Source organism: Pogoniulus pusillus, chromosome 22 (assembly GCF_015220805.1).
Source record: "Pogoniulus pusillus isolate bPogPus1 chromosome 22, bPogPus1.pri, whole genome shotgun sequence".
Taxonomy (NCBI): Eukaryota; Metazoa; Chordata; class Aves; order Piciformes; family Lybiidae; genus Pogoniulus; species Pogoniulus pusillus.
This window is the reverse complement of record NC_087285.1, coordinates 13,539,161-13,550,860: the sequence shown is the minus strand read 5'-3', so window position 1 is coordinate 13,550,860 and position 11,700 is coordinate 13,539,161. Positions and strand designations below refer to the sequence as shown.

The 11,700-nt window shown below is 47.6% G+C and overlaps 1 long non-coding RNA gene across 6 annotated transcripts; it reads left to right on the top strand.

Annotated features, from left to right (window-relative positions):
* The first annotated feature begins 1,993 nt into the window (after positions 1-1,993).
* On the top strand, positions 1,994-11,121 carry LOC135185238 (uncharacterized). Of its 6 annotated transcripts, none has more exons than XR_010306418.1 (5): positions 1,997-2,066; positions 3,124-3,156; positions 3,268-3,383; positions 4,056-4,327; positions 10,905-11,121. It is a non-coding gene; the product is annotated as an uncharacterized LOC135185238 (long non-coding RNA). The 6 variants fall into 6 exon arrangements; XR_010306423.1 differs by having other exon boundaries at positions 1,998-2,066; positions 4,056-4,163; XR_010306420.1 differs by having other exon boundaries at positions 1,998-2,066; positions 4,056-4,206.
* Positions 11,122-11,700: the final 579 nt, after the last annotated feature.

The following is an 11,700-nucleotide window of genomic DNA, read 5'->3' as shown; positions in this document are numbered from 1 at the left end:
AGAAACGTCTCATCCTCAGTATGAGTGAAGTCCAAGCTTGGAAGCTCCTGCCCACAGGTTGGACACATGCAGTCCCAGGTGATCTGAAAGCAGGTGTGAAATGGCCATGCCATCCTCCAATATGTCACCCTCCATGTCCCCAAACAGCAAATGCACCAGGGAAAGACAGTGTGTGTGCTGAGCCCAGGCTGGGCTGAGAGGCAGGCATGAGGAGTTTGTGTCTAGGGCCTCATGTGTGACCTGGTCAGGGAGGGTTCTGGAGGGAGTCCTTTTAGCAGTGGAATGCTCTGCTCTGCACACCCTTATTCTGCATTCTGGGCCTCAGTCAGACAATATTTATCCTCGTGGAGATTAAGTGATAAATGGTGACATCTGTAGCTCTGCTCTGTGCAACCCAAGTCATATAAAACCCACCCCCAAAGGCTAGGCTGAGATTCCTTCCTGTATTTTGTTTGCAGCTCTTGCTGAGCTCTAGCCTGGTGCAGGTGCTGGACATCTGTGCACAAGTTTGAGGGGGCTTTTCTGGCTAGCTTTGAGTTTTTCTTTCTGTGTGCAGAGTATACCTGAAAAGGATCCCTTCACTGATCTGTGGGAACGTCAGTCACTGCACTAGACTGTTTTTGACAGACAGCATTCCCAGTGACTGTTTCTAACCCTCAAGAGGAGGGTTACAGAGAAATTTGGAAAGGACAGTGCTGAACCACATTAGAAGAACTGTGATGGTTCGTCAGAGAGGCAAAAATCGTGATCCCAACCTGCAGCCTTCATCAAACAGATCTGTGTTTATCTTAAGAGACACAGATCCCCAACCTGCTTTAATTCTCCTTAGGTCAAATATGATTTTCATGCCCTAAACTGTAATTCTTCCTCTTCAGGCACAAACCCTCCCTCTTGTTGACTACACTCACAAAGCACTCTTACTATACTCTGCTCCTTCTTACTTACAAAGTTGTTGTATTTCAGCTATGAGCAAAGTAATCCCCACTCATAAATTATGTTTACAGCATGCTTTTGGATCTTGTGGAATGAAAAATACTGCAACAATGTCAGCTATTATTTTTCCCAGCAGTTCAAGCAGTGAGTTCAGTCCCCTTTAGGAAACTCTTCTCCATAATTAGGAAAACGCCATAGAAACTGTTTATCTTCAGCAGCAAGTCGAGAACTGTGAGCCCTGAGAGTGTTACAATCTTCCCCACAGGCAGGCTGAGCGTTTCTGGGATCCCTGATGAGGTTCAGCAGTGAACAGGACACTGAGAGAGGGTTGTGTAGCATAGTGAGTCCTCAGCTCACCTGCTCTTTGTGGAAGAAGGCAAAGGCTTTCATGCCCCTGGGCATGACTGGCTTGCCAATCCCAAGGGTAAAAGTGCTGCTGGGTGCTACAGCTCCTTGTCTGTGATAAGCAGCCAAACTGGAGAGCTTTGTTGCTATAGTGGACATGTTTGTTTAGGTCACATATTCAAAAATGCCACCAAGAACAAAGTGAAAATACTGTGCCATATAAATACCAGGGCTGCTGTGTGCAGCCCTGGGCACCTTGCTTCCAGCACAAGCCCAAGGTGCAAATAGATTCAGCAGGGAGATAGAGAAAATCACAAAGAAACTCAACTACCAGTTATTAAACATGAGGGTTTGGAGTTCACCTCCTTCAGCCCAGGAAATTCCTGAGCTGCCTGTTGCCAAAGGCTGGGCAAGATGTTAGGGGAATGACCCATGTGCTCCATAGCCAGTTTCTTGCTCACTTTCCTTCTTTTTGCTTGCTGGCTTTTAGAGACACAGAATGTTAAGGGCTGGAAGTGCCATGAAAAGATCATTGAGTCCAACTCCCCTGCCAGAGCAGGATGACCTATACCAGACCACACTAGAACACCATTTTCCACCCCACCCACCCCATTTTCCCCCTTTTCTCTCCAAATCCAGAGCAGCTGAGCCCTGTTGGAGTCTCCTCCCACCTCAGGTGTGGCCACTTTGACCTCTCTGCCCCCTCTCCTTTTTAATTGTCCCCAGGAACAGCAGAAGTCTCAAGCTGCACCCAGTTGGGCAGAGGGATCCTCCTCCGGTCATCACTGGTGAGTCCCCATGGTGCAAACCATGTGAATGGGGGGGGGAGACAAAGGCCGGGGGGCCTGGTGGCCCCCCGGTTAGGTAGGGAGCAGGTTTGTGGCTACTCCAACATTATCCATGGGTGCTGGTTGGGCCTCCTTAGTGAGGCTGAGCTTCTCTGTGTGGTTTTTGAGCTGATTGATGATCTTGTTCCAGGCTCTGGGATGGATCACAGGATTTTAGAGGTTGGAGGGGACCTCTATAGATTGAGCCCAGCCCCCTGTCAGAGCAGGACTATAGAATCTAGCTCAGGACACATAGGAAATTTCTTTGCTTTGGAAATCAGCTGGTTTAGCAGTGACATATCAGCTTAATGTGACAGCTATTCCTTTCTAATGTGATGCCTATTCTGTTTATTTCACTTTACTTCAGAAAGGAAAATGTAATGAAGTAGTAGAGGTACAGGCAGATGTACAGCACACTCCCAGAGTCATGTTCTCTTGCTCTTGTAGCACAGCTGCTGCCCAAAATAGGCTCCAGTCCTGGACCTTGCACGACCGAGAACTGTCCTAACAGTGGCTGCAGTCACCTTCTGCCTGCATTGCACTGTTGGTGGATGGGTGGGTGTTGGGGGCTGCCACTCCTGATTGTTGCAACAAACTTTTCAGGAGGAACCTGATTCTCTTGCATGTGGGGACAGAGCATCAGTGAAACCAAGCCTTAACTGGCTGGAGGTGTCCAAAAGCCATGTCCACAGACGTCCAAACACTGAGGCATGGTAGAAGTCATCTCTGTCTCCCCTGTTGATTATATAGAAATCAGACAGCCATGCAGGGTAGGGGCAAAGATGCAGGTAGCACACTAAGTCTGTAGTAGTTGAGAAAACATGAAGAAAATGCATCACAAAGGGTAGCAAAGGGACCACTAAAGGCCATGGTTTATTTGAATGCCCTTTTGTTGGGGATTGCTCCAGACTGTGCTCCCTGTAACTGCAATTTTGTTGTTTTGGGGAGCTTTCGTCAACAAAATTAAGGGCTGAGAGATGCATAAGTTTGGAGCTTCCAACCTTTCCTCCCCCTGCAGAGCACAAGCCATCCTCATGGACACCACTGAGAGGTAACCGGAGGTGGCTGAAGAAAGACAGAAATATCTCAAGTATCCCAAGTGGATGATATCATGTTGGCTTTATTTTTTTTCTTTTCTGGCATCACAAATGGCTCCTGGAAGCAAAAGGTGGGAAAATAATCCTGCAGAGCACAAACACAAAAAGCAATCATGAGGATGCTTGGTTTCTGCTGCTGGGAGGCCGGTTCTGCTTACGGGCTGAGTCATCGCCCTGGCTGGTAAGGGACACGTGGTGGGATGGGTGGAGGTGGGTTGGTGGCAGATGGCCTCTCTGGACCAGCTAGCAAATGGCCTGGTGGGGAAGGTGAGGCCTTTCCAACTCCAACTTGTGTGAAAAGACTCTAGCCCTCAGGATGTAGCCCAGGGAGCAGCATGATGATGGCCACCTCAGGAACCTAGCAATGCTTGTGTTGTGTCAGGCACCAAGCCCAGTGGCTCCATGAGCTGGATCCATGTCCTGTGGCATCCCAGTTGACTCCTATTTGAAGCTGTCTTGTGCATCTATGCCAGATCCGGGACTGCTGGGGGGTGTGCGAGTCCTTGGCTGACACAAATGTATTCAAACATGATTTTGGCCCTTTTAGTTTACTGCTATCTGTCAGACCAGGATAGCCACCTCGTTAAATCCAACTCTGCCTTGACAAAGCATTGGCAAGAAGACTGCGGAGATCAGCTTTGTCCCTGGGACAACTTAATCTGCCTTCAGGCTGTGGCTGTTATGGAATAATAAAGCCTCTCTGCTTGGATGTGCTCTACAAAAGGTCACATCCTTTCCCAACACCCGCCACAGTAGCTCTGGGCTGTTGTGGGAGGAGAAGGGAGTTCTTGCCATTAAGAGATGTTCTTCCAGTCCCCTGCTTGCATTTCAGCATGTTCCCCCTGCCCTGCAGATTTTCAGATGGATACAATTTGGGACTAGCTCTGCAGCTGGATGAGTGTCAGCCCAGTTTGAGCACCCACAGCATCTCTGAGGCTGGAGAGTTCTTGCTGGCTGTTTCGTACATGTTTCCCAGGTCTTGCTTCTCCCAGTCACAGACTTCTGTAAGCTCTGGAAGATGCTGGCGCAAGGGTTGGTGCGTGGGGCTGTTGTGGGCATAGCACAGCCTGTGTGGGATAGCAAGGTCCAAGGTGTGGAAGGGACACTCCTATCCTGGCTGTGCAGGTAATGTTGATGAAAGGAAAGAAAACAAGGCACGATCTTGCTGAACTTTACTGTGAAAAACATCATCATTTTATTCTCTAAACTGAAAATTATTGATCAAAAATGCTAACATGGCTGGGTTCACAGCCCACTCAGCCCTCCTGTAAATATTTCCAACACAAAAATGCACCTTTCCCTCTGGAAAAACTGACAACGTTTTAGTCAAATACCTTTTTTCCCCTTCTTTCTTCCCCCCCCCCCCAGTGGAAAATACTTCAAGAGGTGTGTGCACCTTTCATTGCACCCTGAAATGTGATGCACTTGTTGAAGTATTTTCCATTGTGATAGCAAATTACCGACCTGATAAAAAAAGAGGACTCCAAAGGAACTGCCAGCTATGGTAGGAGTGTTTTGGTGAAGCTGCTGCTGCTATGACCCAAACTCACTTGCTTTTTGTCTGGTTTCATCAAATAACTCCTAAGAGCTGAGTTAACTTTAACTCTGCTCTTCACATGGCTTTGCTTGTTTCTCAGCTCTGTAACACATTTACCTCCTTTGCAATCTGCTACTACTTCTTTGATCTGCCTTTGCAAAGTCTAATTACCTGGAGAATCATTACTTTGGGTTTCTCTTGCTGTTCCTGAACAGAAAGGCTTGTAAGACCAGCATGAGCCCTGGTACTGGGTTGCATTAAAGTCCCATCTCTACAGTGTACCTGACTTCAGTAACATTGCAACTCAGGGTTCCTGGCACTGGTACCTCCTTCCTGAAGGAGGCCTTATGCTCCTTGTCATTACTCAAAATCACACATACAACTTCAGAGGTTGGAAGAGACCTCCACACATTGAGTACCTGCCAAAGCAGGATCCCCCAGGGTAGCTCACACAGGAATCATAGAGTGGTTTAGGTTAGAAGGGACTTCAAGGACCATCTAGCTCCATTAGGGCAGAAGTGATTGTGAAACTGCAGCTCCAGAAAGAGTGTATTCCAGCATGGCTTGAGACTGTGTCCCCTTGTTCTGTTGCTGCTTGCCTGGCAGAAGAGACCAACCCCACCTGGCTACAGCCTCCCTTCAGGTAGTTGTAGAGAGCAATGAGGTCTGCCCTGAGCCTCCTCTTCTCCAGGCTGCACACCCCCAGCTCCCTCAGCCTCTCCTCACAGGGCTGTGTTCCAGGCCTCTCACCAGCTTGGTTGCTCTTCTCTGGACATGTTCCAGTATATCAACAGCTCTCTTGAACTCATTTCTCCCTTTGTGTTCTTTAGTTTTGTCAAGGCTCAGTGAGGGATCTAGAGGTTGTCCTGGTTTCCTTCTGACAGCCAGCACTACGTAGCCATTAATGACCAGGGACAACTGTGCTGGAAAGTTCAGCCAGCATGGTACAAAACCACTGCTTGTTGGCAATGTGGCTGGCTCAGGGTAAGGCCTGCATGGGTAACCAATAACCCCAGTAACAAGAAGTCCACATAGCTGAAACCTGGCCAAGCCAGTGGGAAAAATGCTGACAGACTGGCTTGGCCGTGGAGGGCCTGTCAGCCTCAGGCCATAGCGGGCAAGCTGCTGCTGCTGATCACTGCTTCAGCAACTGGGACAAAGGGGGCCCAAGGAAAGCTGTGCAAGGCAATGCTTTGAAAACTCTGCAGGGCTGACTCCAGCTTGCTTGGATCTGACAGCCAATGTCATCTGTCTCGCATAGGTTTCCTGTTCTAACTGTTCAAGGCCCTAAGACAGTGCCTGCCGCAAAGGTGTTTGCTACATACCCCAATGCTTCCTGGCCCATCTGAGACCCCAGACCCATGTCCTGTGCTGTGCAGCAACTTTGTGAAGGGAGGAGGTGGCAATGAGAACTAAGCTGTTTGCTGTGTTCACCTTGGAGCCTCTTGAAGGACTCTGAAACATCAGAGCTAGCCTGAAAGAGACACTGGACGCAGCTTCTACGTAGTCACATCTTAGGTCACAGTGGCTGTGTTTGGTCTTCTTGATGGTCCCAACCACCTGGTCAGACCTAGAGTTTTCCTTCAATGTATTGCACAATTGTTTAAATTGGAGAACTCTTAAATTCTCCACGTTGTTTAAGACACTTGCTCCCAAAGAACCACTGTGTCAGCAAGAAATGAAGGCTTGCATTTGATGAAGGGCAATCACTATTTTTCAGCTTTGAAATGCTGTCCCCAGGTTTAATGAATCCCTGATAATATCTGTGAGCTAGGAACTCTGAATGCTTTCCTTCCAGAAAATAGTTAGGATGTTTACTGTGAAAATGTGAAGACTGGGAGGGAAATTAGGACATCAGAGGTTCTTTATTCAACCTGTGTGAAGAGAATGAGCAAAGATACTTCTGGAGGACTGAGTCATCTATTTTATAAGGTTTCTTGGAGGGCAGTAGGGTGCCTCTGCTTAAAAACATTCTTTCCTTGTGAAGAACCCTGCCTTTCCCTGCAAAGTTACTATTGCCATTAATATTTCATGTGAGCCAGAAGGAGTAGCACTGCACAGTCAGCTTGTGATTTCATCCACACCAAAGGGGCGAGTATTACAAAACACATGTAGCACATGGTGCTTCTTATTAATTATGCAGTACCTAAGAAATTGCTAGATGCAGGCTGAGCTCAGTTGTTTCACTTTTCCTGTGCATGACAGAGTGGAACTAAGCCCTGCTAGATTTGAGTTTCTTATGGTTTAATTCCTCTGGGGGGAGCTTGTGAACATTCCTTATCAGAAACCTACAACCGCAGTGAGAAATAACCCTCCACGTTTATCACTGACTCCTGGACCGTGATCAAAGAACATTTGCTGTGGTAGAAAGTTCTGTAGTGTCTGGATTACAAGAAAATTTGTTTCCTGCCCTAAATTCTTCCATGTCTTGTTCTTGGATGCACTCCATATCCCTGCATCTCTGTGTCTTTCTATCAAGAGCATCCTTCTCTGTTCCCTTACTCCAGGGAGATTAAACTGCAAAACTGTCACCAGTGGATTATGAGTTTTGGGGAAAATGCAGCTTATGGGAGGGGAGGAAATTATTTACACATTTTTGGGTAAGCTTTGTGAGAAATCTCCCCCTCACAAAATTCCCTTCTCCCAAAGATGCCAAAGTTCTTCATTTTGATATTCTGAAAGAAATGTCAGAGTTGGAAGGAACCCCAAGGATCACCTAGTTCCAGCCCTCTTGCTGTGGGCAGGGACACCAGAGAAGGGCAATGAAGCTGGTGAAAGACCTGGAACACAAACCCTGTGAGGAGAGGCTGAGGGAGCTGGGGGTGTGCAGCCTGGAGGAGGGGAGGCTCAGGGCTGACCTCATTGCTGTCTACAACTACCTGAAGGGAGGCTGTAGCCAGGTGGGGTTGGGCTCTTCTGCCAGGCAAGCAGCAACAAAACAAGGGGACACAGTCCCAAGTTGTGCCAGGGAAGACATAGGCTGGATGTTAGAAGCTCTTCCTAGAGAAAGTGATTGGCATTGGAATGGGCTGCCCAGGGAGGTGGTGGAGTCACTGTCCCTGGCGGTGTTCAAGGAAAGCCTGGATGAGGCACTTAGTGCCATGGTCTAGTTGATTGGACAGGTATGGGTACTAGGTTGGCCTGGATGATCTTGGAGATCTCTTCCAACCTCGTTGATTCTATGATTCTGTAACCCTCCACTAGATCAGATTGCTCAGAGCCACATCTAACCTGCCCTTAAAAACATCCAGGAATGAGGCTCGCATCACCTCTCTGGGCAACCTATTTCTTATGGTGAAGGACTTCTTCCTGATTGCCTAACCTAAATCTACCTTCCTCTAGTCTGGATCCATTCCCTCTTGTCCTATCACCACCTGACATCCTAAAAAGTCTCTCAGCAGCTTTCTTGCCTTTCGAAATCACTGCTTTTCTTCTTTTGAGACATGATCCATTTTTTGAGAAAGTAGTGAAAGAGAAAACCAATGCTCCCCAGACAAAACCAAGAGTCTTGTTTTGGGTCGGATTCTCCTTTTGTCCTTGCTTTGCAAAATAGCCCAAGGGAAAACGCAGTTCTGCTTTGACTGAATTAGTTCATTTTTCTGATTTCTTTGTCCATCACCCAAACAGAAAAATCAGCTCCTCCTGCATCTCTATTGGCAAATGAGATGGAAATGCTCCTATTCAAACAATAAGACTGTAGGAAATATCCAAGGGATCTCAGCAGGAGCAGCACCAGAGGACAGCATTTTGTTTAGAAACACTTCTGTTCTTTGGTGCAAAATTTTACCTTTTGCAAAAGAGAGACACAATGCCCAAGGTGAAGATTACTTTTTAAGGTGAAGGATTGAGGAGGGCATATAAACCATCCAATGCACCAGAGATGCTTCTCATGGGTCTGGTAACAACATCATGCTTCTTGGTGCAAAAGAAGTAATGAACTGTGCAGAGAGAGAGGAAGGGGAGGGACCTTGGGTTGGCTTGAGCTGATCAAGAAACAGACCCAGCAACTGAGGGACTCCATGTCAGGGCTTTGGCTCTGTTTTCCCAGAGTTATTTTTACCCCTAATGAACCCTTGGTCCTGGTGGAAATGAGGTCAGTAGTGGAATGCTTCCTGTGGTTACCTGCCAAGCTGAAGGCGCCCATCCCATCTCACATGAATCCCCCCTAACTTCAGGGTGCTGCAGGACCCTGCCTAGGGATGGCAACCACCACAAGACCCACCATGCTTTCCTGCAGGCACCTGGGACAGAGACAGTCCTTGGGCCAGGCAGAGTGATGTGCTGCAGAGGCAGGGCAGGTGGAGGGGACAACCTCCCCCATCTAGCTTGGAGGACCAGTGCCAGAAGGCAGGCTCCTCACTGCAGCCCAATGTGATGGCTGCTGCCCCATTTCCTGAGCCACAGCCAGTGCTCAGCTCTAGGACAACACTGCATAACTCTTCCCACAGTGCCTGTACAGCCCCAGGCTCCGCCAGCCTTCCCAAAACCTCAGGAAGCATGTCCTTGCATCCTCCCAGAGGACATTAACACTCCCAAACCATTTCCCCAGGGAGCACTTTTCTTCTTCCTAAATTACTGAGAAAGCCTGGAATAACTGAGTCCTTCCCATTGTTACTTGGACTCAACCATGCCTTCATTTAACTGCTGGGACATTGAACTCATGGGTAGCTTCAGTTATGTGCAACTGGTGATGCATTAGAAGGCCTCAGTAAATGGAGATGGCTCAGTAAGCAGTGCCCTTCCTTCCCTGAGGGTAATGTGTAGGTAGATACAAGTGTATGTGCTGCTGACAATAGATCAGCAAAGGTGGAAGACAGCACCCTCTCACCTATACGGTATCCTCCTCTTCCTCCCTATCAGCTGATAGTTTCAGCTCCCACCTCTGGGAACATGTCTAATAGGTCTCTCCAGGGACAGAATGAACACAGTATGTTATCACTGGCCTGAGGTTTCTGCCTATTTCTGTCTAATGATGGGAAAATGAGGAGGGAACAGTTCATTAACTTAATCTTTCCTAATGAACCTGTAAAGTGCTGGATGTAGGCGAGCAGAGGAATCAGGTCAGTGCTTTTGGGCCACAGCAAATGCCTCTGTCGTTGCCCACATCCTAGGAACATCGCAGCTCTTGTCCTGGGACACTGTTTCCAACAGGGTCATCGTAAACAAGGGAGCCCTAATCTCATTAGCTCAATGAGGCTATCTATTAGCCTAAATCAGACTGGCATCCTTTTGATGTCTGTCCAAGATGGATTGTACCTCTGTCTCATTGGAAAGGCTATCAAGAACTGGGCTGTAAATACAAACTAAAAAACTTGTTGATGGACTGTTTTACTGGCAAGGCAGCAGCCAGCACAAGGGAAGCAGCTGAGAAAGCGCAATGATCAGAGGTCAAACTCTCTGCAAACTGAGGCTGACTTTAGGAAGGACAAATCCCCTGCCCTCAGTGATGAAATCCCATTACCTCTGCCAGACATCTATTCCTGGATGAGCCTGGTGTTATGGGCTCGAAACAGCTGAGCAATCTGTCTGCTGTGACCTCTATCTCATGTCTGCCCATGGGTGGGTTTCTTGCCACCCACCTTGGAGCAAAAGAGGGTGCAAGGCAAGGAGAAAGGAGTAGAAGAATCAAGAGAAGAGGGGGGGCAGAAGGCAAGTGATATGTTTTCATATGTTAATGACAGGCCTATTGTTTTTGTAATGACTGTCTCTGTGGTAAAGAAGCTGATGTTCACAGGAGTCCATTCCTTCAACCTGAGACATCTCTGATCATAGCTAACAGCTTTTCTCTTTCCTCTGCCAAAAAGAGTTGAATAAAAGACCTGCATTATTCCAGGGTGTGGTGGGTGACACCATATATGATATCACCATCTTGGCAGTGCCAGCACCTTGGTCTCATGGCATAGCTCAGTGTCTTTCCAGGTGTGGCATCAGGAGATGATATCTCTTCAACCTTGCCGTGTCCTGCCTGAACATCACAATGTGACACTGATTCTTTGCCCAGACCTCTGTTATTAAGGGGAGAGGAGCTGGTCTTGGCTTCAGCTCCACATTTCAAACTGATGTCAGCAGTGCTGTTGTATAAGTGTTTTTCATTTTTTTAAAGACAGTCATTTGATATGGTTCTTTTAATCAGTCTTTTCACTGTTATATTTGCTGTTTCCACAGGGCTTAACCCCAAAAAAGGGAGATGGACCAGAAAGCAAAGCAAAGCTGCCCCATTGTTACTGTTCAGGTCACAGTACTGAAAGTAAGCAGAGAGGAAACACAGGGAGGTCAGTCAGATTTTCCTAAGCCTTTCCATGTTGTGAGCATTGCTGTTAATGGACACTGATAAGGGGACACACATTTTTTTTTCAATAAACAGGATTTCTATTGTGAGCACAACCCTTTGAGGTTGGCTTTGCTTTGCTTCGCCAGTGCAAGATGCTAATCCTTTGGCTGAGAAAGCCTCTTTGTAAGAGAAACTTCCAGCTCTAAGCATGGATGCTGAAGCTGTGTGTCATGTTGAGTCTGTTTAGATTCCTGGGTCCATAGTTCCATCCAGCACACGTGAGGGCTACAAGTGGGGAGGGAAGTCTTGCAAGAAACAATTGCACATCTGGTGGTCAACAGCTGTTAGAAAGTCCAGATAGCATAAAGCCAGGTATGTGTCTCAGGACTCAGCCAGACATGACATTTGCTGTATAGGCAGTGTGAGGTCAGCTAAGCTCGTCCTGTAGTAGACCTAGGCTTCCAGGATTTCTAGGCAGCCAGCAGCTATCACCTTCTGAGTACATCAGCCTTTTCATAGGAAAAATGGGGGTAATGAAACTCATTTCCTTTGAAAAGTGTATTGAGATTTACTGGTGGAAAGCTCTGGGTGAAACCTCTCTGCGTGACTGGGGAAGGTTGCAAGGCTCATGTGAATTATGGGCTCTGGGACAAGTTGCTGGCTTGAATTCTGGGAGTCTCTCCTATAGTC